The sequence below is a fragment of the Sciurus carolinensis genome, chromosome 12 (assembly GCF_902686445.1).
Source record: "Sciurus carolinensis chromosome 12, mSciCar1.2, whole genome shotgun sequence".
Lineage (NCBI taxonomy): Eukaryota > Metazoa > Chordata > Mammalia > Rodentia > Sciuridae > Sciurus > Sciurus carolinensis.
This window is the reverse complement of record NC_062224.1, coordinates 34,232,257-34,257,621: the sequence shown is the minus strand read 5'-3', so window position 1 is coordinate 34,257,621 and position 25,365 is coordinate 34,232,257. Positions and strand designations below refer to the sequence as shown.

The 25,365-nt window shown below is 47.2% G+C and overlaps 1 pseudogene; it reads left to right on the top strand.

The window, feature by feature from the left end:
- Positions 1-723: 723 nt before the first annotated feature.
- LOC124961213 (LIM homeobox transcription factor 1-alpha-like) lies at positions 724-12,487 on the top strand (annotated as a pseudogene).
- Positions 12,488-25,365: the final 12,878 nt, after the last annotated feature.

Below are 25,365 nucleotides of genomic sequence, written 5' to 3'. Positions count from 1 at the left end.
CCCCGTTCCTCCTCCAGCGGGCTGACATCCATACACGGCCTGCAGCTGCAACATGGGGGAAATTCTCATGTCTAAGGGACACCTGAGGGCTGATGCCAGGGGAGTAGAAGCCTGGAGGCAGCTCCTGGGAGTGTGTAGATATTCAGGAGTCAGCGGTGTTGGCCAGCTTTTTGTCACTATAACCCAAATCCCTGACATAATGACTTAAAGAAGGAACAGTTTATTTTGGCTCACACAGGGTTCCCTGGCACCATTGCTGTGGGCCTGAGGTGAGTCAGAGCATCATGGTGGGAGAGTGCAGCAAAGGCCACTGACCTGAGAAGCAGAGAGAGTGAGAACAGGAGGTGGTGGCTAGATGGAGTTGCCAGGGGCACACCGCAAGGACCCACTGCCTCCCACCAGGTCCCTCCCAGTGGTTCATTCAGTCACCAGGGGACTGATCTACTGATGAGGTCAGAGCCCTAGTGGTTCTGTCAGGCCCCAAAGCTCCAGCTCTGGACACTGCTACCCTGGGGACAGACCTTCAGTGCCTGGCCTGTGGGGGGCTTTGCCTGAACTTCCTTTCTACCTGGAAGAAAACCTGTTCTTGCCTCTGGGCTTTGCCTGTAGTCTCTGCAAAGACGGAGCCCATTGGCCTCCCCATGACTGCACAGGAAGTGTTCTGCCTCCTACCTGAACTGCCAATGCTTCTAAAGGAATAACAGTCGCTTTTTCCAGGTGAGGGAGACACTGACCACAGAGACAGGGCTGAGCATCTGTGTGGTGCAGGTGTGGTTCCAGAACCAGAGACCTAAGGTAAGGGCTTCTTGCTTCTGGGTTGCTCTTTCCTGAGGCAGGAGCAGAGGGTGCTGCACTGGCTGCCGGGCTGTCTGTCCTGAGCTCTCTCCAGTAACAACCCTCCAGTAACAACCCTGCTGTCACGGGGTTTCAGTCACAGCTGAAGGGAAGACCAAAGCATCTGTTTTAGTGCAATGTCTTTATTTTCCTAGTGACCATGCCTCTGAATATGCCAGCCATTGGTACCAATCCAGGTCTTTGGGTTAAGCCATATTCTCTAATTTACATTTATTTTTAAATTTATATCTGTGTACTCCAGATACCAAATTTTGTTTTTAATAATTCAAATAGAAACCCAAAAGGCATTCAGATGGCATGTTGGCATAGTGGCATGAGAGCCTGGTGGCCCTCTCTCCTCCTCAGCTCAGTCCATACTGCCTCCCTGTCCTCCTGGCCTGCCAGTGCCTGCTGCCCCATCATGGGCTGTTCTGGAACTTCTTCCTGTGCCTCTTCCTACCCCTGCAAGTACCTGCCTCCTACCTGCTTCCCTGGTCTGTAGACGGTGATGCATGCTGCCTTCTCATTTGCTGGAGATGAACTAGGGGAGATTTCCTGCAGCTGAATTCCTCAGAGAGGTTGGAATGGGTTCAGTCATCCGAATGGACTCCATGGAGCAGGCAGTTGAAGAGGCCCCTGTGCCCATGGGGGCACTTTAAACCTCTGAGGAACCTTGCAGTAAAGACATTTTAAGACCCAGTGTTGATCAGGGCAGGGCAGCCAGAGACCTCTTCAGGCGGCTCTGCCCACTCCGGCTGCAGGCTCTCTTCACGAGGTGATCCAAGATGGCGGCCTAGAGGGAGACTGCACCCCCAGTCGCTCCAGAACCCAGGAGTTAAGAAGGGGAGGCATTGAGAGACTCGGACTGAAATAGAGCCACGGGTGAGTCTGCCCACTGGGTAAAGCTCGGCCCGGGTGGCAGGCCCAGATGGAGGTGGCTTATTGGAGCTGGGCAGGGCAGCTAGAGTCATCCACAGGCAGCCCTGCGCACTCCAGCGGTGGGCCCCGCCCACACAGCCAGCTTCTCCAGGTTCTCGGAAAGGAACTGGCCCGCTAGTGAGAGCCTTTCTGACCAGAACAAGCTCCGAGTCCCGGAGCCACTGCAGCGCAGCGTACTCCGGCAACGAACCAGCGGAGAGCCTCGATCCACAAGCAGCCTCTGGGATTAGGGCAGGGCAGCCAGAGACCTCTTCAGGTGGCTCTGCCCACTCCGGCTGCAGGCTCTCTTCACGGGGCGATCCAAGATGGCGGCCTATAGGGAGACTGCACCTCCAGTCGCTCCAGAACCCAGGAGTTAAGAAGGGGAGGCATTGAGAGACTCGGACTGAAATAGAGCCACGGGTGAGTCTGCCCACTGGGTAAAGCTCGGCCCGGGTGGCAGGCCCAGATAGAGGTGGCTTATTGGAGCCGGGCAGGGCAGCTAGAGTCTTCCCAAGGTAGCCTTCCACACTCCGGCAGTGGGTTCCTCCCACACGGCCAGCTGCACGGTGCAGGCCCACAGTGAGAGCATTTCCGCACAGAGCCAGTTCCAAACCGTGGAACCAGTAGGGGGCTAGGGGCAGTTTTCTTCTGATGAGCTGGTTTATCAGATTCCTCCAAGACATCAGGCTACTGAAGGCTGGGAGGTGATACACTGGAAATCTACCGGGACACTATAAGCCAATAGCGGAAAACTGCAATATCTCAGGGTCCCACTGACAACTGACCAATATGAGAAAACAAGGGAAGAAAATGTCCCAAACAAACCTAGATACTACATCAATAAAACCCAATGACAGCACAGCAGAAGAAATGTCAGAAAGGGAGTTCAGAATGTACGTAATTAAAACGATCAGGGAAGCTAATGAGGAGATGAAAGAGCAAATGCAGGCATTAAATGATCGCACCAATCAACAGTTAAAAGACCAAATACGGGAAGCAAGAGATCATTTCAATAAAGAGCTAGAGATACTGAAAAAAAACCAAACTGAAATCCTTGAAATGAAGGAAACAATAAACCAAGTTAAAAACTCCATAGAAAGCATAACCAATAGGATAGAACACCTGGAAGACAGAACCTCAGACATTGAAGACAAATTATTTAATCTTAAAAGCAAAGTTGGCCAAACAGAAAAGATGGTAAGAAATCATGAACAGAATCTACAAGAATTATGGGATATCATGAAAAGGCCAAATTTAAGAATTATTGGGATTGAGGAAGGCTTAGAGAAACAAACCAAAGGAATGAACAATCTATTCAATGAAATAATAACAGAAAATATCCCAAGTCTGAAGAATGAAATGGAAAACCAAGTACAAGAGGCTTATAGAACTCCAAACATACAAAATTACAACAGACCCACACCAAGGCACATTATAATGAAAATACCTAACATACAAAATAAAGACAGAATTTTAAAGGCCGCGAGAGAAAAGAATCAAATTACATTCAGAGGGAAACCAATAAGAATATCAGCAGATTTTTCAATCCAGACCCTAAAAGCTAGAAGGGCCTGGAACAACATATACCAAGCCCTGAAAGAAAATGGATGCCAACCAAGAATCTTATACCCAGCAAAACTTACCTTCAAATTTGACGATGAAATAAGATCCTTCCATGATAAACAAAAGCTAAAGGAATTTACAAAAAGAAAGCCAGCATTACAGAACATTCTCAGCAACATATTCCATGAGGAAGAGATGAAAAACAACGATGCAACTCAGCAACAGGAGGCGCTAGCCTAAAGGAATAGCCAAATAAAGGAGAAACCAAATCATGTCAAAAACAAATATGAGTCAATTGACTGGGAATACAAATCATATCACAATAATAACCCTGAATGTTAATGGCCTGAATTCATCAATCAAAAGACACAGACTGGCAGATTGGATTAAAAAGAAAAATCCAACAATATGCTGCCTGCAAGAGACTCATCTCATAGAAAGAGACACCCATAGACTAAAGGTGAAAGGATGGGGAAAAACATACCATGCACACGGACACAGCAAAAAAGCTGGAGTATCCATCCTCATCTCAGATAATGTGGACTTCAAACCAAAACTAGTCAGAAGGGATAAAGAAGGACATTACATGCTGCTTAAGGGAAGCATAAATCAGCAAGACATAACAAACATAAATATCTATGCCCCGAACATTGGCTCATCCATGGACATCAAACAAATCCTTCTCAATTACAGAAATCAAATAGACCACAACACAATAATACTAGGCGATTTTAACACACCTCTCTCACCACTGGATAGATCGTCCAAACAAAAATTGAATAAAGAAACTATAGATCTCAACAACACAATCAGCAATTTAGACTTAACAGACATTTATAGAATATACCATCCAACAAAGAACGAATACACTTTCTTCTCAGCAGCACATGGATCCTTCTCTAAAATAGACCATATTTTATGCCACAAAGCTACTGTTAGCAAATACAAGAAGATAGAGATACTACCTTGTACTCTATCAGATCATAATGGATTGAAATTAGAAATAAATGACAGAATAAAAAACAGAAACTTCTCCAATACCTGGAGACTAAATAATACACTATTATATGATGAATGGATAACAGAAGACAACAGGAGGGAAATAAAAAAATTCTTAGAAGTAAACGAAAACAAAGACACATCATATCAAAATCTCTGGGACACTATGAAAGCAGTACTTAGAGGAAGATTTATTTCATGGGGTGCATTCAAAAAAAGAAGTAGAAATCAACAAATAAACGACTTAACACTACAGCTCAAAGCACTAGAAAAAGAAGAGCAGACCAATACCAAAAGTAGTAGAAGACAGGAAATAGTTAAAATCAGAGCCGAAATCAACGAAATCGAAACAAAAGAAACAATCGGGAAAATTAACAAAATAAATAGTTGGTTCTTTGAAAAAATAAATAAAATTGATAAACCCTTAGCCACACTAACAAAGAGAAAGAGGGAGAAAACTCAAATTACTAAAATTCGGAATGAACAGGGAAACATCACAACAGACATGAGTGAAATACAAAACATAATTAGAGCTATTTTGAAAATCTATACTCCAACAAAACAGAAAACCTCGAAGACATCAACAAATTTCTAGAGACATATGAATTACCTAAACTGAACGAGGAGGACATACACAACTTAAATAAACCAATTTCAAGCAATGAAATAGAAGAGGTCATCAAAAGCCTACCAACAGAGAAAAGTCCAGGACCAGATGGGTTCTCAGACGAGTTCTACAAAACCTTTAAAGAAGAGCTCATTCCAATACTCCTCAAACTATTCCATGAAATATAAGAGGAGGGAACCCTACCAAACTCGTTCTATGAAGCCAATATCACCCTGATACCTAAACCAGACAGAGACACATCGAGGAAAGAAAATTTCAGACCAATATCCTTAATGAACATCGATGCAAAAATTCTCAACAAAATTTTAGCAAATCGCATACAAATATATATTAAAAAGATAGTGCACCACGATCAAGTGGGTTTTATTCCAGGGATGCAAGGTTGGTTCAACATTTGGAAATCAATAAATGTCATTCACCATATCAACAGACTTAAAGTTAAGAACCACATGATTATTTCAATAGATGCAGAAAAAGCATTTGATAAAATACAGCATCCCTTCATGCTCAAAACACTAGAATAAATTGGGGTAGTGGGAACATTCCTAAACATTATAAAGGCAATCTACGCTAAGCCCATGGCTAATATCATTCTAAATGGTGAAAAACTGAAAGCGTTCCCCCTAAAAACTGGAACAAGGCAGGGATGCCCTCTTTCACCGCTTCTATTCAACATCGTCCTTGAGACTCTAGCCAGAGCAATCAGACAAACCAAAGAAATTAAAGGGATACGAATAGGAAAAGAAGAACTCAAACTATCCCTGTTCGCTGACGACATGATTATATATTTAGAGGAACCTGGAAATTCCACCAGAAAACTTTTAGAACTCATAAGTGAATTCAGTAAAGTAGCAGGTTACAAGATCAATGCTCATAAATCCAATGCACTTTTATACATAAGTGATGAATCTTCAGAAAGAGAAATTAGGAAAACTACCCCATTCACAATAGCATCGAAAAAAATAAAATACTTGGGAATCAATCTCACAAAAGAGATGAAAGACCTCTACAATGAGAACTACAGAACACTAAAGAAAGAAATTAAAGAAAACCTTAGAAGATGGAAAGATCTCCCATGTTCCTGGATAGGCAGAATTAATATCGTCAAAATGGCTATACTACCTAAAGTGCTATACAGATTCAATGCAATTCCAATTAAAATCCCAATGATGTACCTTGCAGAAATAGAGCAAGCAATTATGAAATTCATCTGGAAGAATAAAAAACCTAGAATAGCTAAAGCAATCCTCAGTAGCAAGAGCGAAGCAGGGGGTATTGCAATACCAGATCTTCAACTCTACTACAAAGCAATAGTAACAAAAACGGCATGGTATTGGTACCAAAATAGACAGGTAGATCAATGGTACAGAATAGAGGACATGGACACAAACCCAAATAAATACAATTTTCTCATACTAGACAAAGGTTCCAACACTATGCAATGGAGAAAAGATAGCCTCTTCAACAAATGGTGCTGGGAAAACTGGAAAACCATATGCAATAGAATGAAATTAAACCCCTATCTCTCACCCTACACAAAACTCAACTCAAAATGGATCAAGGACCTCGGAATCAGATCAGAGACCCTGCATCTTATAGAAGATAAAGTAGGTCCAAATCTTCAACTTGTTGGCTTAGGATCAGACTTCCTTAACAGGACTCCCATAGCACAAGAAATAAAAGCAAGAATCAACAACTGGGATAGATTCAAACTTAAAAGCTTTCTCTCAGCAAAGGAAACTATCAGAAATGTGAAGAGAGAGCCTACAGAGTGGGAGAATATCTTTGCCAACCATACCTCAGATAGAGCGCTAATTTCCAGAATCTATAAAGAACTCAAAAAAACTCTACATGAAGAATACAAATAATCCAATCAACAAATGGGCTAAGGAAATGAACAGACACTTCACAGAAGAAGATGTACAAGTAATCAACAGATATATGAAAAAATGTTCAACATCCCTAGTAATAAGGGAAATGCAAATCAAAACTACCCTAAGATTTCATCTCACCCCAAGTAGAATGGCGATTATCAAGAATACAAGCAACAATAGGTGTTGGCGAGGATGTGGTGAAAAAGGAACACTCATACATTGCTGGTGGGGTTGCAAATTAGTGCAGCCACTCTGGAAAGCAGTGTGGAGATTCCTCAGAAAGCTTGGAATGGAAACACCATTTGACCCAGCTATCCCACTCCTTGGCCTATACCCAAAGGACTTAAAATCAGCATACTACAGAGATACAGCCACATCAATGTTCATTGCTGCTCAATTCACCATAGCCAGATTGTGGAACCAACCTAGATGCCCTTCAGTTGATGAATGGATAAAGAAACTGTGGCATATTTATACAATGGAATATTACTCCTCAATGAAGAATGATAAAATTATGGCATTTGTAGGCAAATGGTCGAAATTGGAGAATATCATGCTAAGTGAGATAAGCCAATCTCAAAAAACTAAAGGATGAATGATCTCGCTGATAAGCGGATGAGGACATATTATGGGGGATGGGAGGGGCTAGCATTAGGTTTAGGGTTAGGTTTAGAGTTAGGCTAAGGAGAGCGGTAAGAATGAAGGAAAGAAGGACTGTGTAGAGGGAAAAGAGGGGTGGGAGGGGTGGGGGGAGGGGAAAAATAAAATAAACATCATTACCCTATGTAAACGTAAAAAAAAAAAAAAAAGACCCAGTGTTTCCTACACACACACATACACGCGTACACACACACACACACACACACACACACACATACACACGTGCATGTGCTAAACATGTGTTGACATCTTATGGAGCTCCAATATTCCACTATTCAACAGAACACAGTTTGAGAAACATGGGGTTCAAGTTCCTTAGTCCGAAGTGCCGGGTAGGTCTCAAACACAACGTGGCAGGTAGGAGGCGAACAGTCTCTTGGTTCATTCAAATCACCTTGTGGCACTTGCTGAGAGGGAGTCCCTGTTCCTGTGGGGTAAGCATCCTCCCCCTCCACTGTGAGGGGTCTTGTGTGCTCTTCCTCAACCTGGCTCCACATACTAGCCTCTCAGCAGAGCTGAACCCTTTCCCTGGCCCTTGTGTGCAACCTATTGTGGCTGGCATCTGAAGTGGCCCTACCTCCTGCCAGATGAAGAAGCTGTCCAGGTGGCAGCAGCAGTAACAGGACCAGCAGAACACACAGAGGCCAAGCTCTGGTAAGTGCTGGCCCCTGAAGACTAGTCTCTGCTGGGTTCCAAGAGGGACAGTCACTTGGCAGAACCCAGCTTGCCCCACTTGGGAGAGAAGCCCACCACAGGGGGATGAGCCAGGAGGAGCCAGTGAGAGCATGTGGGCCAGAGCCCCACATCCAGAACTGCAGATTAGGGAGGCTCTGGCCCAGTGCAGAGCCAAGCTGGGGCAGGTATCAGGGCATGTCGGAGTCAGAGGCCTGTCCCACTGCTCATCTCCATTCCTCCTCCTCCTATGCTGGCCAGTTTAATAGAAGACTCCCCTGGCTCAGCCTGTGACAGGTGACCTGAGATGATCCATTTGAAGGAGGAAAGATTTATTCGGGACAGGGTCAGTCCATGTTGGGGCTGTTGTCTTTGGGGTCCATGTGTGGCACACCATGGCAGAGTGTGTGGCAGAGGAAAGCTGCCTGCCTCATGAAAACCAGAGAACAGAGACCACAGTAGGATCTGAAAGGAGAAAGAGGAAGGTTCTGGGCATGTGCCAGTGACCTACTTCCTCCACTGGTTCCCCCTCCCAAAGGCTCCACCATCTCCCACCATGCCACAGGCTGGGGACCAAGCCTCTAACCTCTGGAGTGGATTTAATTTCCCAACCATAGCAACCCCTTCAAAATAATGCAAAATGATGGCAATACAAAAAACCCCTGAGGTGAGCAGCAGTTACTGTCCCCCTCTCAAATGGGCAGACGAAGGCTCTGCAAGTCTGAGCAGGGTCCTGGCATAGGTGAGAGATGGAGCCAGGTCAGGAGCAGCTCTGACTGTGCTCCATTGGACTGGGTGTTCCAACTCACCCCTCGCTCGATGTGCCCTTCCTGGATGTACCCTTGCTTTTTTTTTTTTTTTTTTTTTTAATCTAGGGAAGGTGCAAGGAGTTGGGAGGGGAGTGGATGGAGTGACCGAAGGAGTGTCCAAGGAAGTACTAAGGAAAAAGTATGGAGAATTACAGGTTAGAACTATGTCATTCTTAAAGGGACATGCTGCTCAACTCTGCACTCATCAGTGTTCCTTGAACCCCTGTGCCTTGAACTAGGCTTTTCACACTTTAGTGTGTGCACAGACCACCTGCAATCTTGGTGAAGTGCAGGTTCCAATTTGCAGGGAAGGTCTGGGTGAGCCTGAGAGTCTGCATTTTTACAGCTCTCAGGTGGGGCCACTGCTGCTGGTCTATGGACCACATCTTGAAGGCCTTACAACAGGCATAAGTTCTCATCCTTGCTTAGACCCTAAACTATGCTTGACATCTAGGCTAGGTTTGATCCATAATTTGGCTCTTACAGTCAAGAGTTCCCTTAGTGCTCACTTAACAGTGAGAGATGCTAATAGAGAAAAGAGCTGACCTGGGGCAGGGCTATTGGGTAGGGTGGTTAGTGAGTCAGCCAGGAGCTAGTGTTCTGCTTCAGAACTTCCCTCAATGCCAATGGACCTGGGACCAGCTGTTCTGTCTCCTCATGCCTGGGACTATGCATCCCCAGGTGGGGAAATGGTACCTGCCTGCTCTATCTCTCAGGGCCCTGCAGTTTTCCGAGACCCTTGAATGCTGTAAGTTGAGCCCATGTAGGTAATAAACTGAAAGGGAGAATGCACCGGCTGTGGCATTAGGAGAACACAGACTCAAATCCTTGCATGGTGTTTAACTCTAGGGCAGCTCCTGGGGAGACTCAGGGAACAGATGAGGGAGGAGGGGCCCTTTCACCACATGGCTGAGGGGGTGAGGTTTCTGTGCCCCAGTGCAGCAGGTTGTAGTTCCAAGGCACATACAGTCTCATGGAATCTTCCCATCAACCCCATGAGGTTCACTGGTCCAGTATCATGACTCCCATGGATGAATGGGTTCATAACGGGTTTTTGGTGGATCTTTAGAGTCATCACTCCTGGGGTGGCCACACCTGAGTGCAGGATCCAACTCTTTGTTTAAGTGACATGTTTATAGGGTGCTCTCAAATTTCAATTTTGCAGCTGCCACCCCTTCCCTGTCTTCCAAGGTGGTGGCCTTTGGTTGGGCACAGGCTACAGTCACTAATGTCTTCTCACCTCCTTCCATCTTGTGAATGAGGGACTAGGCCCAGGCATGAAGCTCCACCACCATCACACAGGTTCCCAGGTCACAGCTCAAGGTGGCTTCCATGATTCTCAGACCTGGTGTTTGCACCTCCTGTAGTCATTCCCACACTGGGTAGGTCTGACTTCCAAAGGTCCTGAGAGTCATGGTGGTGTCTTCCCAGAGGCAACCTGGATCACAGCATGGACAGGTGGTAGTGAGGGATGTGGGGCTCTGGGCTGCAAATTGAGGATGACCTGTCACCATCTTTGTCTAGCAACTCAGATGAATGATTGTGGGAGTGCCAACATGGAAGGGATCATGAACCCCTACAGGGCTCTTCCCACCCCCAGCAGCTCCTGGCCATCAATCAGAGCATCTACAGCTCCAAACCCTTCTGCCAGGGTCTCACTCCACCCCAGATGCCAGGAGATCACATGCACCCTTAAGGTGCATGGGCCTCCACCCTGCTGTTGCCTCTCCTTCCCCCAGATGCACCCAGACAATCACTGTGGCTCCCTAACAGGACAAGTGAACCACAAAGCAGGGCTAGAGTCCCCCAAGAATCAGCTACTGGGGGCTGCAAGGGAAGGCTGCTGTGGGTGCTCTCCAGTGGGGTGCACCTCAGAGTTCCATAACTTCATAGCTGAGCTTCCCTCAAGTCACCCCACTTCTCTATAAACCAGTGCTCAGCAGGTGAGACCTGAGGAGCCCTGAGATGGGGGAGGACAGAGGTGCAAGGCTAAAGCTCAACCTCAGGGTTGACCACAGGACACTCACAGAGTCTGTGAGGAGCACAATTCATGGATCTATAGATGGAATCATGGGTGATAAGTTACTCTGATAGCTAAAAGAGAGTTTTAGTCAATAAGTCTTCCAAAAACAAGTATCAAAGACAAAACCCTCACAAAGATTTTGTCCACATTTCCTCCTTACTTGAAAAATAAATGGCCAGGTGTGGGCACATGCCTGAAATCCAGTTGCTCAGGAGGCTGAGGCAGAAGGATTGCAAGTTTGAGGCCAGTTTCAGCAACTTAGTGAGTATCTAAGCATCTCAATGAGGCCCTGTCTCTAAATGAAAAATACAAGAGCTGGGGATATGGTTCCCTGGCCAAGCACCCTGGGGGGTCAGTCCCCAGTGCTCCTTACCCTCACAGAACTTGTCTTATTAAAGCCACCCTACTCCACCCATCACACAACAGCAAGTATTGACCATGTCTGGACCTGCAGGCCTCTCCAGGCTGACCTCACTCATGCACAGCTCTGTGTACGTTTCTGATGTACATCCTTCTGAGGGCACAGACATAGTGGCCTTCCTCACTCCAGGTCATGGGAAAGCAGGCAGAGGTTTTGGTGTCAGGGTCTTCTACTGCAGAATCTCAGGGTCTGCGATATAGAAGGCCCCTTGGTGACCCTCACAAGGTGGAGCTGTTTTCACCTGTTTACTTCAGATGCAAATGAAACCTCCTTTGCCTCCCCCTCAGGTTGCTGTCATTTCTCAGTGGCCCTATGAAGTGGCCCTTTGGCCTCTGGTCAAGGGTGCACACCACTCTCCCTATCCCACACAGTGCAGATTGGGAGACAGAAGGCACGCAGCCTGTGCATGCTGTTTGAAAGGGCAGAGGTTATCCTGGACTCCCATCGGACTCTCTCAAGAGACACTTCTGAGGCCAAGTCCACAGGCCCCCAGCCCAGCCTCTTCAGGGCCCCTGGCCCAACCTCTGCAGGGTCCCTGGCCCAACCTCTGCAGGGTCCATGGTCCAACTTCAGCAGGGGTCCCTGACCTAGCCTCTGCAGGGTTCATGGCCTAGACTCTGAGAGGACCCTCCCCCTGCATACCTGCTGTCCACACATGCTGTCCTTTGCTGTGCTGCACTCCATTTTAGCACCATCATGTTCTAGTTTATGTTTTCACCTTTTGCACTTTGGACAGGAGCCCCCTAGTGAGGCTATTGACCCCTGGATTAAGCCTCTCTCCCTTCTCTCTGCCACTGTCCCCAGTACCTGCCTTCCCTTCACCAGTGAAGAGTCATGGGGGATGTGCATTTGACTGGTTTTCCTAGCACTGAAGCAAGTCTCTTCTCCCAGATACCCATGTCAGGGTTTCTTCTCCATTTCAGGTGCTGAGCCCCTGTTCTATGACCTGGATAGTGAGGACACTTCCCTCAGTAACCTGGGTGACTCTTTCCTAGCAACCTCAGAATCTGGGCCTCTGCAGTTAAAGTGGGCAACCACATTGACCCCCTGTATTCCATGCAGAATTTGTACTTCACCTGTTGAGTCTTCCCAGCAACTGTGACTAGGCTCCCAGATGGAATTACCATATTCTGTGAGGGGTGACTGACTTTAGGACAGGGAGGCCAGAGGAGAGGTGGGCTGGGCAGGGAGGTGTGTGGGATGCTGCTATTGTATAATGATTTGGCATAGCTCGGCATTTCCAAAGATAGTGTGTTATGGATTACCTAGTTCAATGTTTCTAATAAGAGTCTTAGGATTATATAGGAAGATGTGCTCATGATTAAGGACAGGGACTTTAATATAGACACTCTTGCAAATTAGATACCTAGGGGCTCCTAAAAACTTCTGGCTGTTTTGGGATGCTCTCATGGAGAGGTGTACTTATCTGTCTATCTGTACACCCACAGACAGACAGACAGTTGTGTGCATGACTGTGTGACCTTTCATACCTTGTCATCAAAGTTTATCCCTAATTATAATAGACTCCAACTGTACAGCAAAAGTAACTTTATTTTCAGTGTGAACTGTATTTAAGGAAATGCTTGATGTACTTAAGTTATAAAATGAGATGATCTGCTTTTTATAAGCTTTATTTTAGTTTGAAGAGACTTGTCAGCAGGGCAGAGAGGCTGCTTCCTGCCCCATAGTGCCAGAGCCCATGTCTTCCAGAGCATCTGAGGCCTGGAAAGCAGATCTTTGTGCTGGCAGCCCTCTCCAGAGGAGTCCTGCTCTTTGGGGTTCAATCACTGGGCTTGGGTAAAACAGAACAATCTCTGATCATGTTTTTAGAAAACATGTGGCTAGACTCTTGAGCTTTCCCTCAAATTCTGACATGGCACCAGGTTGTTGGGGGCCTCAGCTTTCACAAGTGTCGGGTGAGGCTGACAGTATGGACCTACCTCCTTGAGGACACTAAAGTTCCACATAGTAGGGCTGCAACCAAGATCTGGTGTTTGTTTAAAATAGAAGCAGATCACCTACTTGGTGGGCAGACTGCTGGGGGCTGCAAGCAGGAAGGTCTCTAATGCAGCTGAGGGCTGCTGGGTCTACCCATCCTCTGCGAGGCCTGTGCTGGCAGAGCTGGCAGCTCAGGAGTAGGCTGGAGTTCTTCAGTGGGAGAGGCTCAGCCCCAGGGTTCCAGAGCAGGGGCTGACCGACCATGACCTGTAGGCCTGCTTCCTAGTTTTTAATGTGTCATTTATGAAAGAGAGAGAAGAATATGTGACAGACTGTGAGGCCCAGGAAGCCTGACATACTTGCTGCCTGTGTTTTCTGGCTCTTGGCAGAAGCATTTTGAGGGTTCCCTGTTGTCGAGGTCCTGTTTCTGCATGGCCTGTGGAGCTCTCCGAGGTGGGAGGATCAGTGGAACCCGGGATCTGCCCCAGCCCACGAGTCTGGCCCTGAGCACTTAAGACCCAGGAGCCATGTACACAGGGACATTGGCTTCTTGGTCTCCTGCTGGTGCTAGGATGGGGCTTCTGTGCTGTGAGGGTTTCTGAGAACCAGAGTGGGTGGGCAGGACAGAGGGACAGCCTGCACTCCTCTGAGGGGTTGTACCGAATGTGCTCCCCCTGTGGGGGCATTGCTGGAGCCTTGCACACAGCCACAGGTCCCCTCTACTCTGAGCTGGAGGGAACACATCCCTTAAGGTAGAGTCTGTGTCCTGCAGTTTTTGTGCCCTTGTGTATAATTTATGCAAACCACCAAGAAAGCCACACCAATATGACCAGCAGGATCATGCAGATGCTGGGTGGCCCAAGGTTTCTGAATGAAACTCAGTTGGAGGATGTGGCACACACAATGTGCATGAACATGGACAGAGGTCCACTTCCTCTCTTTACTGGCCACAGTAAAATTAAAGACCTCTTACAAATGAGCTGTGTTCATTGCACGGTGGTGGCTGGGGGAGCCCAGAGTGCTGTCCATGGGGCCACAGGGGATGAGGTGCAGGTGAAGCTTTAAGTGAACACAGGGAGTGACCAGTGCAAAGCCTGGGGAAGGTCTCAGCTCCCTGCAGTGAGGGCACAGCCCTTGCAGAACCTGGAGGTGTGGTGGTCTTCCATCTCCACATTAAGCTCACTGGCACGGAGACATTTGCATTCCTGCCTTGAAAATGTTTGCTTGGCAATCAGGGTGGCATCTTGGGGCAGCCTTCTCACCCAGGGCTGGAGGCATATGCCTCCCTGGTACAGGAGGGCAGAGTTCCCAGTCACCTTCAGTGCAGATAATGGGCAAGGGCCCTGTATGGGAGACCAGGAGTCTCACTCTGCTCCAAAGGGGTGCTGGTTTCTGTTTTCCCACCACCTTCAATTGTGCAACCTGTCACTCCTGTGAGCTCAACCAGCCTGTGCTGGAGACTTGAGAGGAGAGCAATGAGTCACAGACCAGCCTGGAAGGAGTGCCCACAGGGAAGCCTGTATCTCACCCCCAACAGGGCTGGCCTCAGCTCCCAGCTCCAACTGCCAGGACCTAGTGATGAACATTTTGCTCACAGACACCTGTGCATCCTTCAGGACCACTGGCCTGGCCTTCTGAGAAGCCTGCACAGCTGTGTCAGGTATCCATGGGGAGCAGGTTGGTGCTGCCTACTGCTGCACCTAGATCCCAGATTTTGCAATGCTCAAACACAGTAGAGATGTAGGCCTGTTCTCAGTGAAGGTCCAGAGGGAGTCTGATAGGGGGCATCTCTCCTCAGGGCATAGTAAGCATTGTACAGAGCTCCCAAGCTCTCCCTGTGAACTGGATGCCTCCTTCTTCTCTCCTTTCCCTTTGAACTCTGAGTGAATGTGTCTAGATCTAAGCCCCAGCTCCTCCACCTGCATGCTGTGTGACTCTGGGACAACTACTTTATTCCCTGAACTGATTTCTGTGTGGGAGCAGGGATGGTCCTGCTCCTCCTTCAGAAGACAGGGGATGAGTCCTAGGGAGCACCAGTCCTGCCCTGGGGGTGTGCTGTGGGGCAGGTCATTCTCAGGGGTGGTCACTGACCACATGAATGGCAGTCTCAGATCATGGGTAAAGGCAAGGAGACCTTGGCTCCCCTGAGCTGAGAAGGCTGTTAGTCTCTATCACCAGTGCCTAGAATCTCTGTGGTTCTCGCCCAGCCTGAGCCAGTGTGGGGTGCTTGTTTTAAGGTATGCAGATCTTACACCTTGGCCACTGAATACCATGCAGGTCAATCCCAGTAATGAATCACATCAAGGACTCAGAGCCCTGGGAGAAGAGCTCAGTTCTGGCATCTCTCCAGCTACTGACTCTCTCCTTCCTCCTGGGGCCTGTTGGAGAAGGTGTGAGGACTGGCCTGAGAGCAGACAGCCTGGAGCCAAGGTGGGGCTGAGCTGTCCTGGAGAGGTGTGAGCCCCTGTGACAGCCAAAGGGGAGGAGAAAGGAGTGAGTAGGTTAGCTCCAAACCCAAAGGCAGAAAATGTGACTGACCATCAGGGGCATCAGTGTCTCCCTACATCTCTGATCTCTCCCCGTGTCCTTCCCTCCCTTTCCCTCACCCTCTCTTTCTCTACCAATTCAACCTGAGGTGAAAACTATTAGGAGTTAACTATGGAAGACTATCAGCAAGAACAACCCAATCGGAACCAAATTACCACATCGTTTCCCTGAATCCCTTTGTTCCTGTAGTGCACCAAGTTCATTTCAGGAAGGCCCTGAGAACACCCACCTGAAAGTGCAGCCTCTGCTTGCACAGGAGTGACAGGGGGGTGGGAGATCACCTGGCCTCCAGGAGTGTGTCACCTGTGACATCCCTTGATGTGCACCATGAAACCAGGTTTTGGCCTGCACCTCTTCACCTCTAAAATGGGGTCATCAACTTTTGTCTATCTTACCTGTTGGCACTTGTGACCAGATGAAAACTGGAGGCCTTTTCAGAGCTGCTCTAGGGCACAGCAGAGTGGCCCTGGGGAGCAGGACCTCACTAAATAGTGCCTCCTCTGGATGCCACAGCAAGGAAGAGTCCCCAGTCAGAGCACAGGGGACTGTCACTTCTCTCTCTTGCTGTGATTGTACTGTCACTGCCTGGAGAACCCCTGCTCTTCAGGGGGGATTCTGGAAAAGGATCCCTAGTAGATGGTGCTTTTGTCCTCCTTCCTGCCACACCCTGTCCTCAAAAGGATAGGTGGAGCCTACCCCTCTGGAGTGGGGAGGTCCTCATAGGTAACTGAGCAGCTGACCAATTTATTTGGCCCTCCTAGATCCCTAGCCCCTCATCCACTCCTTTCAGTAAGTACTTATTAAGCACCTGGAATATGTGAGATTTGGGGACAGGTAGTAGAAACACAGGTGAGCAGAAGGGCATTGACCTGCCCAGGGAGTGATTACAACTTGTGGAAGAGATAGCCAAAAATACTCTGCAGAGATTTAATCTGCCAGCACTAGAGCCACAGAGGCAGAGTCCTAGCCCTCCATGAGGGTGGAGAGTCTGACTGGCTGAGGCTTCTGAGGGGTTCACTGCACAGCAGTCTAGGAAGCAGCCTGTAGTACCTAGTGGTGTGGATTGTCCTCAGAATCAGGAGTGGGCCTGCCAACCAGGCAGTGCCTGCCTGCTAACCCTGTGGGGCACAGCTGCATCTGACAGGGCCCACAGGCTTTATCCTGACTTTCCTCCACATGTGTCTTCATAGGACTGTTCATCAGCGTGACTTGGGCTTCTGCCTCCAAGGGCCCAGGGCACATAACCAGCTCTTGACACCTCTCTCCCAGAAGGAGAGGGAGGACTGCAGCTGGAGACATGGTTGTGAAGGGTCATTCCCAGGGATGCACAGGGTGGGAGGGCCAGGCAGTTCACTGCCGGATCCTGGGGCTTCCCTGCACCCCTGATTCCAAGTTGAGCCTCCAGGTACTCTTTGACCTGTGGGTTTCTTTCCCTTGAGTCATGAAACCCTGAGAGAAATCACACACCTACAGCTTTTGTGATGTTGAGCATTGAACAAAAGGCGTGTCCATGTGTGTGTGCATGTGTGTGTGTACATGTATGTACGCATGCATGTGGTGTGTGTGTGTGTGTGCATGTGAGTACGTGCAGTTCTCATAACAGTCCCCTGGATTAGGTTAGACAGATTCTCCTTCTTCTTAGAGATGAGAAGCTTGAAGCTCAGGGAAGTTAAGCTCCTTGCCCAAGGTTTTGGAGTGAGTGAGGGTAAGAGCAGAGTTTCAGAACTTTCTCTCCTGGCTATTGGAGTCTCCACTTCTCCAACCCTGACTCCTAAGTGGCAAGGCACATGGAAGCCACATGCATGCTCAGGTACTATGACAAGACAGAGGAGTCATGATTTCTGTCTTGCACACAAGGAACCCATGTCCTCATTGCAGGTAAAAGACAGGTGCATAGCCTGAACACACCTGTTCATGTCTGCTACCTGTCAGTGTATTCTGCTAAGTCTAGAAGAGGCTGTTGGAAGCAGGGAAAAAGGAACATGGACTTGACCTCACCTCCACAGCTGGGTAGGGGTCAGGGGGTGGAGAGGAGGAAGGACCATCTAGACTGAGGAGCTCACATGGGCAAGGACTGGACACCAAGCCTGTTCCTGTGGGAGCAGAGGTGTCTCTTTGTTTGGAGTGGTGGTTTGACTCTTGGTGGAATGTGAGGCTCAGGCAGAGATGAAAGCTGAAGGTGTTGGTAGTAGAAGCCTCTGGCCATAAATACCCTGATCCAGGTGTGGCTTGACTGCTGGCACTCCACACTGTGCTTGCTCAACAACAGCCTGCCTTTCTATCTGGCACAAGGATGAGAGGGACAAAGCTTGCACTTCCCAGGGTCCTGTGCAACTCTGTGGATAGGCAGAGGTGCCACGAGACCTCACACAGCCACCTCCCTTCGGGGACAGCTGGCTTGTGTCCTTTTCTTCTGTCGTGTCCTTCCTGGATACAATGCAGATGTGATGCCCAGAGTTGGCACAACTACATGAGGAAAGGAGGTGAACAGATGCTTGGAGCCACACACAGGGAATGGCAAGGTGGAAGGGGCCTAGCTTGCTGAGGGATCCAGGACCAAGGCACCATTGCAGCTCCAAGCTGTCTTGGTTTATAAATATGAGAAATAAACTTCTCTCTTTAGCCTCTGGTTCTGTGTTTCTTTGACTCACAGCCTAGTTTTAATTCACACAGCAGAGCCTGTAGGGAGCTCTCTGTCCTCACATGGGCCCTCATGCTCCTCTGTAAAGAGCAAAAGGCCAGGTGATGTGTTCCAGGCAAGTGGAGTCAACCAGGTCAGGAGGCTGGAGGGGGCTTTAGAGTGTACAGATGATAGGAAAGGCTTTCACTTCATGCTGGGTCCCCTGTCCTAAAACAAAGGCCAACCAGGCAGTTGGTTTTCTTGCCCCATCTCAGTGAACTTCTCTGTGTATCTGTTAACAGCAGCCCACCTGGAAGTTCACCAGATTCCTCCTGAAGGAGAAGGAGCAGGCAGTTCCATTCACTCTCCCTGTGGGAAGAGGAACGTGTGTGCTGGCTGGGCCTGTGGGGTCTTCAGGTCACTCAGCCTGGACTGCAGCTCCTGGGCACCTGTGGTTCATGCATGGAAGGCCCCTGAGGCAGAAGTGCAGCTTATGGGAGCGTTCCCTTTGAGAGACTGCATTAGGGATCCCAACCGGCCCACAGAGCCAAGCTACATTTTGTACATTCACCAATGAATCTGATTTTTAAAGAAACAATCTCAGTTTGGCCAATTCCCTTGTAATATTTGACAGTTAACTCTAATCTTGGGCAAATGACACTGTTTAGTTCCCCTAAAATGCCAGTAATTGAATAGCTATTAGGCATAACATAAAACACTGAGCAGTCCTGCAGTGAATTCACACTTACTCATTTATCCATCCAACGTTCAGAACAGACTCTTGGGGGCTGTCTTTGCCATCACTGGGGGTGAGGGGTAGTGAGTGTGGAAACTCAGCTTTGGAGTGGCTGTGTCCCTTTCCCTCCAGGCCAGGTTGGGTGGTGGTGGGGTGGCTGGGGGTGGGGTAGGGGTCAGAGGGTGCAGTGTGGAGTCGGTCACAGTCACCACCAAGGTCTTCACATGCAGTGACCGCCTTCGCCACCCACATGGGCACACCTTTACATGGCTTCTCCTGGGTCTTCTGGAAGGCTTGCCAGGCTTCTCACTCTCTCTCCTCCTTGTGGGGCCACAGTTCCTTTCCAATCTGGGAGAAAACTCTCTTTCATCCTACGACTGACCACGTTGTGTCTGTACCCTGAGTTCTTGCTTCTGACCTTGTTCAGTTCTGCAGTTGGGTAAAATGATGTCTTAGAGGCTTTGTTTCCTGCCACCCCAGGTTCTGGAAGTCATCAACCTCACAGAGTGTCATTCTATTTATTTACAACAGAACTTCAGGACGTAACTGGCTTTTCACAAAGGCATGTGCATGTTCCAAAGAGGCTCAGGGTGAAGGGCCAGCAGTGACTTGTGGAGGCGATACACAACCTGGGCTCTGAAAGATGGGAATGCCAAGAATTCAGGGCAGGGGACTACTCAGAAAGGGGAGATGACAAGGGTTTGAGCTAAATAAGCTGTACACAGCCACTGAGGCCAGAACCCTAGAGCATGAGGAAGGACTGGAAGAGACCAGGCTGAAGTCATGTGACTAGGACTGGCTTGCTGGGCAGGGCCACTTGCTCCCTAACAAATGGGGCTCTTTGCCTAGGGGGCCCAGTTGTCACTTAAGCCACATACCTTCCCAACCATCTTCCCAGGCAGGCTCCACCCTGGGGTGCAGGACAGATGGGCTTCTGTCCTCTGCTGGGTGACTGTGGGCAGATGAGGCCTGCTAGCAATGTTTACAGTGAGTTCATGGAACAAGTGTATGAGAAACTCCCCACTAAACAAGACAAGGAAATGCAAAACAAAGTTGATCTGGTGAGTCACAGAGAACTAACACATCCCTAAGCCAGGCCTCTGGAGTTAGCCAACTGTCACACCTGTCCCACGAGACCCAGAGTTAGACATTGAACAAACTCACATGGCTTTGGCCCTTTTCCTCTCAGGATCTCAAGCTAGGAAACTAGACAGAAGAGCATGAGAGTGGACTCAGACACCCCTGGTTAGGACTCTGCACTTTAGACCACACCTTCTTCCTGGGGTCATTGCCTATAGCACGTGGGTAACCATGACTTTTGATAGAGGGTACAAGAAGCAGAAATGCAGACTGGACAGCTGCCTGGAATGTGGTGGTGATGACCAGACCTGCACCTGTGAGGTCGTGACCTGGTGCTGGCACTGGAGCTGGGTGAAAAGCACCAGTGCGAGGAGTCCCAGGGCCACCACTGCACAGGACTCCTGGGTTGATGGACTGAGAAAACAGAGGGGAGCACAAGCTATCCTCAAGATGGAGAGACAGGAAACAAGGAGGAAGTTCTGCCACATCCTGTCCTCCTTTTTTCCAGAAAGATGACCTTTGACAAATAAGGCACAGGACGTGTCTTCACCCCACTGGATTTTACCCCAAGCCAGCCACACTGGGTCAGCCACTGTGGGTGAATGCCAGTGTCAACAGCTCCCCAGAGGGTGTTCTCTTGGGGCAGAGGGCTGCTCTGTGACAGCCATTGCCCCATGTCTGCCATGAGAGCTCTGGCCTGCAGGAAGTTGGCAGGCTTAGAGAGGAGGGGTCCTCCTGGGGAGGCACTGGAAGGGAGTGGAGGTCTGCTAGGGGCAGGGCATAGAGGAGAGGAGAAAGACTGGATTGGGATTGACTTTCCTAAAGGGTGAAACATTTCATCAACAAGCCCTTTGTCCTCAGTTCTTGCCTGATGGCCAGCCTGAGATTGCTGGGCAATTGACTTTCATGTGGGGAGCTCTGGCCAGGGTTATCAGGAGAGGGACAGTCTGACTCAGCAGGACCTTATGGGGATTACCACACTCTGCTAAGACCAGCAGACACCACTGGCTTGGAGCACACAAGAGGCTCTGGTTAAGGGAGAGACTGGGCAGGGCAGAGGGATGACTCAAGCGGGTTGCTGCTAACTGAGCTTCAGAGGGTGAACTGAGTGGGTCTAGATCTGTGCTTTCCAAGAAGACAGCCTCAGTCACTAATGCAATTTATAATTTTCTAGTAGCCAAGTTAAAAAGAGTTAAAAAAGGAAATGGTTTTATATTTATTTCAATAATATATTTCATCAAACTCAATACTATTATCCAAAATGCTCTTTTTTTTTTCCTTTTTTGTGGTGCTGGGGATTGAACCCAGGGCCTTGTGCTTGTGAGGCAGGCACTCTAGCAACTGAGCTATATCCCCAGCCCCCAAAATACTCTTTTTAACATGTTTCTTTAGCCACATTTCAAGCACCCAAGAGCCACTTGCAGGGAGTGGCTACCATTTTGGACAGTGTACATTCTGACAACTTGGGTCAAAAAAGAATTTTGAACACTGGGTCAATGGAAAAATTAAATTGGTAGTTTTAGTTTGAAATATATAGACAAGAGGCGCAATTGCCATTTAAGCTCACTAGCACCTGCCTGTCTTTTGCTGACTAAGCATCTCACAAGTTTAATTCTCTAACATTCTAGCAGTCCTCCTGTCTCATCTTCTCTCTACTTCCTTTTACTCTAGTGACAGCAAGAAAGTGCTAAAAGAAAGAGAAAAAACTTGGTCTTGTGTGTGCATAATTATTACAAGAGGACTTCTGTTATAAGTGTTGGGTCTGGACACATCTGGCCACCAGCCTGTGTAGATTTAATGTCTGCATTTTATTTCGTGGGTAGCTGTCACCCTTTTTTTTTTATTAACTAGACAATTGCTCTTTGTCTTACTTATGCCCCAGGATCAGGGTTAAATTTGGAACACAGCTGGATATTCTATATGAACTGGCCCTGAATGCCCTTGACTGTGGAGGGCAGACTAGGGGAAAGCAGGAAGATGACTAGTTATTTCCTACAAGGCCATCCTGCTCTCTCCTTCTCCCTCCAGTACCTAGTACAGTGCCTGCTATGTAGCCAATATTTGGAAAATAGTTGCTTAGTTAAACTAAATGTTCTCAGCACATTTGTTCCCATGTAGAGGAAGAAACAGACACATCCACTCAGATGAAGAGCCAGCAGGGTAATCTGGTCCATCCCTGGAAAAGATGACTGTCATGGGATCAGCTGTCCATTTATTCCTTCAACACACGTTCCACGAGCACCAAACATATGCCCATCATTGCCCTCTGTGATAGGTGGTGATGAGTGAGATGAGTCCCTGCCCTCATCATGACAGAAGTAGATACAGAAAATTACAAGTGCTGCATTACACATGTCAAAAGAGAAATTTGCAGCAAGCAGCATGATAATACAAGGGAGGGCAAACTCAAATCTCTTGGGGAAGTCAGGGCATGCTTTCTGGCACACATTGCTGTGTTTTGAGAGGAACAAGGGAGCTGGCCAGGAGATGAGGAGAAGGGCACGCTAGAAGTGACATAGGCACCATGTGACAGACCAGGGAGTGATGTGGTGAGGCCAGTGGCTCTTAAACCTTTTTTACACACTTAAGACTTATATAGCTGATGCACAAATTCAGTGAAGTTTGCAGGATAGAAGATCAATATGTGAAAATTAATTGCTCTTCTATATTCCAATAATGAATACACTGAGAAAGGAATCAAGAATATCATCCCATCACAATTACCTCAAAGAATAATAAATCTAAGTAAGGAGGTGAAAGACTTCTATAATTTAACATTATAAACAATGAAGAAAAAAATTAAAGATCTTAGAAGATGGAAAGACTTGCCATGTTCATGGATAGGTAGACTTCATGTCAACAAAATGACTAGATTATCAAAGCAATCTAGAGTTCAATGCAATCCCCATCAAAACCCAATGACATTCTTCAAAAAAAAAATAATCATAAAATTTATAAAGAAGAATGAGAAACCCAGAATAGCAAAATCAATTCTGAGCAACAAGGGTGAGGCCAAAGGCAACCATACTACCTGATCTCAAAATATACCACAGAGCTACAGTCACAAAACAGCATGTTATTGACCTCAAAAGCCTGAAGATAAACACCATAGGCTGAAAGACACAGAGCAAACTCCACATATTCACAGTCTTCTGATCCTTCACACATGTGCTAAGTTGAAGAAAAGACAGTCTTTGAAACACATGGTTCTGGGAAAACTGGAAATCCATATGTAGAAGAATGAAACTAGACCCCTAGGTCTCTCCCTGCAGAAAAATTAACTCAAAGTAGATCCAGAGACTTTGGAATTGGACTGGAAACAGTGAAACTGCTAGAAGGAAGCAGGGACAATGCTCCAATGCACAGGTACAGGCACTGGCTTCCTTAGGCTCCTAAAGCTCAGGAAATAAAATCCAGTATCAATAAATGAGGTAGTATTAAATTAAAAAGCTTTTGCAAAGTGAAGGAAATAAGATTTAGAAGAGAGAGCCTACAGAATGGGACAAAATCTTTTCTAGTTATTCATCCCACAGGGGATTAATAACCAGAGTATGTTTCAAAAAACAAGAAATTTAACATCAAAAGAACTAATAACCCACTCAACAAAAGGGTGAAAGATCTCAAGAGACATTTCCCAAAAGAAGAAATACAAATATTTGGCAAACAAATATCTGAAAAAAGTATTCGACACCCTTAGCAATCAGTGAGATGCAAATTAAACTACACTGAGATTTTATTATAATTATAATTTCATTTTTCTTATAATTGCTGGCCAAGATGTGGGGGAAAGTACACTCATACATTTTTGTGGGACTGAAAATCACCACAACCAGTTTGGAAAGCAGCATGGAGGTTCCTCAAAAGACTAGGAATGGAACCACCATATGACCCATGTGTCCCACCCCTGAGTATTTATTCAAAAGATCTAAAATCAGCATGTTTTAGGAATGCAGCAACATCAATATTTGTAGCAGCACAATTCACAATAACCAAATTAGGAAACAGAACAGGTGCCCATCAATAGACAAATAGATAGAGAAAATGTGGTCTATATATGCAAGGGAGTTCTTCTCAGCCATAAAGAAGAATGGTACTATGTTATTTATGCCATGTACAGGCAGAGAAACAACATGTATCCCATTTGTTTACAATTAAAAAAAAAGGAGGGATCTTGTGAAAACAGAAGGAAGATCAGTAAAGTTGAAGCAGGAACCTAGGTTGAGGGAGGTGGGGAGGAAAAGGGGAGGAACTGGGTGCTTTAATCAGCTTTTTCACTGCTGTGACTTAAAGGATCTGACCAGCACAATTGTAGAGGAAGAAGAGTTTGTTTGAGGGCTCATGTTTTCAAAGGTCTCAATCCATAGAGAGCTGGCTTCGTTCCTCAGGACTCGAGATAAGGCTGAACATCATGGTGGAAGACCATGGCAGAGGGAAGCAGCTGGCATCATCAGGAAGCAGAGAGAGAGAAAGAGAGAGAGAGAGAGAGAGAGAGAGAGAGAGAGAGAGAGAGAGAGAGAGAGAGACTCCACTCTCCAGATACAAATTATATATCCTACAGTCACACCCCTAATGAACCACTCCCTCTAGATACACCCCATCTGCCTCCAGTTTCCACTCAGGTAATCCCATCATGAGGATTAATTCACTAAATAGGTCAAAACTCTCACAATCCAATAATTTCTCCTCTGAACCTTCTTGCATTGCCTCACACATGAGCTTTTGGGGGACACCTCACATCCATGTCATTGCACAGGGGATCAAGTTGACCATATTATGCCATGAGCATGTATGAATGTATTACAAAGCATTATGATTTTACATGTGACTAATGCACAGTTATATATATAACTGTAAATGTAGTAAATAAGTAGAAAGAAGACCAATAAAGTAGAGGAAGCGGGTCAGGGAAAGGAGTGGGGCAGAAAATTGGGAATTGATATGGAGAAAATTGCATTGTGTGCATTTATGAATATGTCAAAATGAATCCCACTATTTTACCTAACTATAACTCATTAAGAATTAAAATTTTAAAAGGATTAA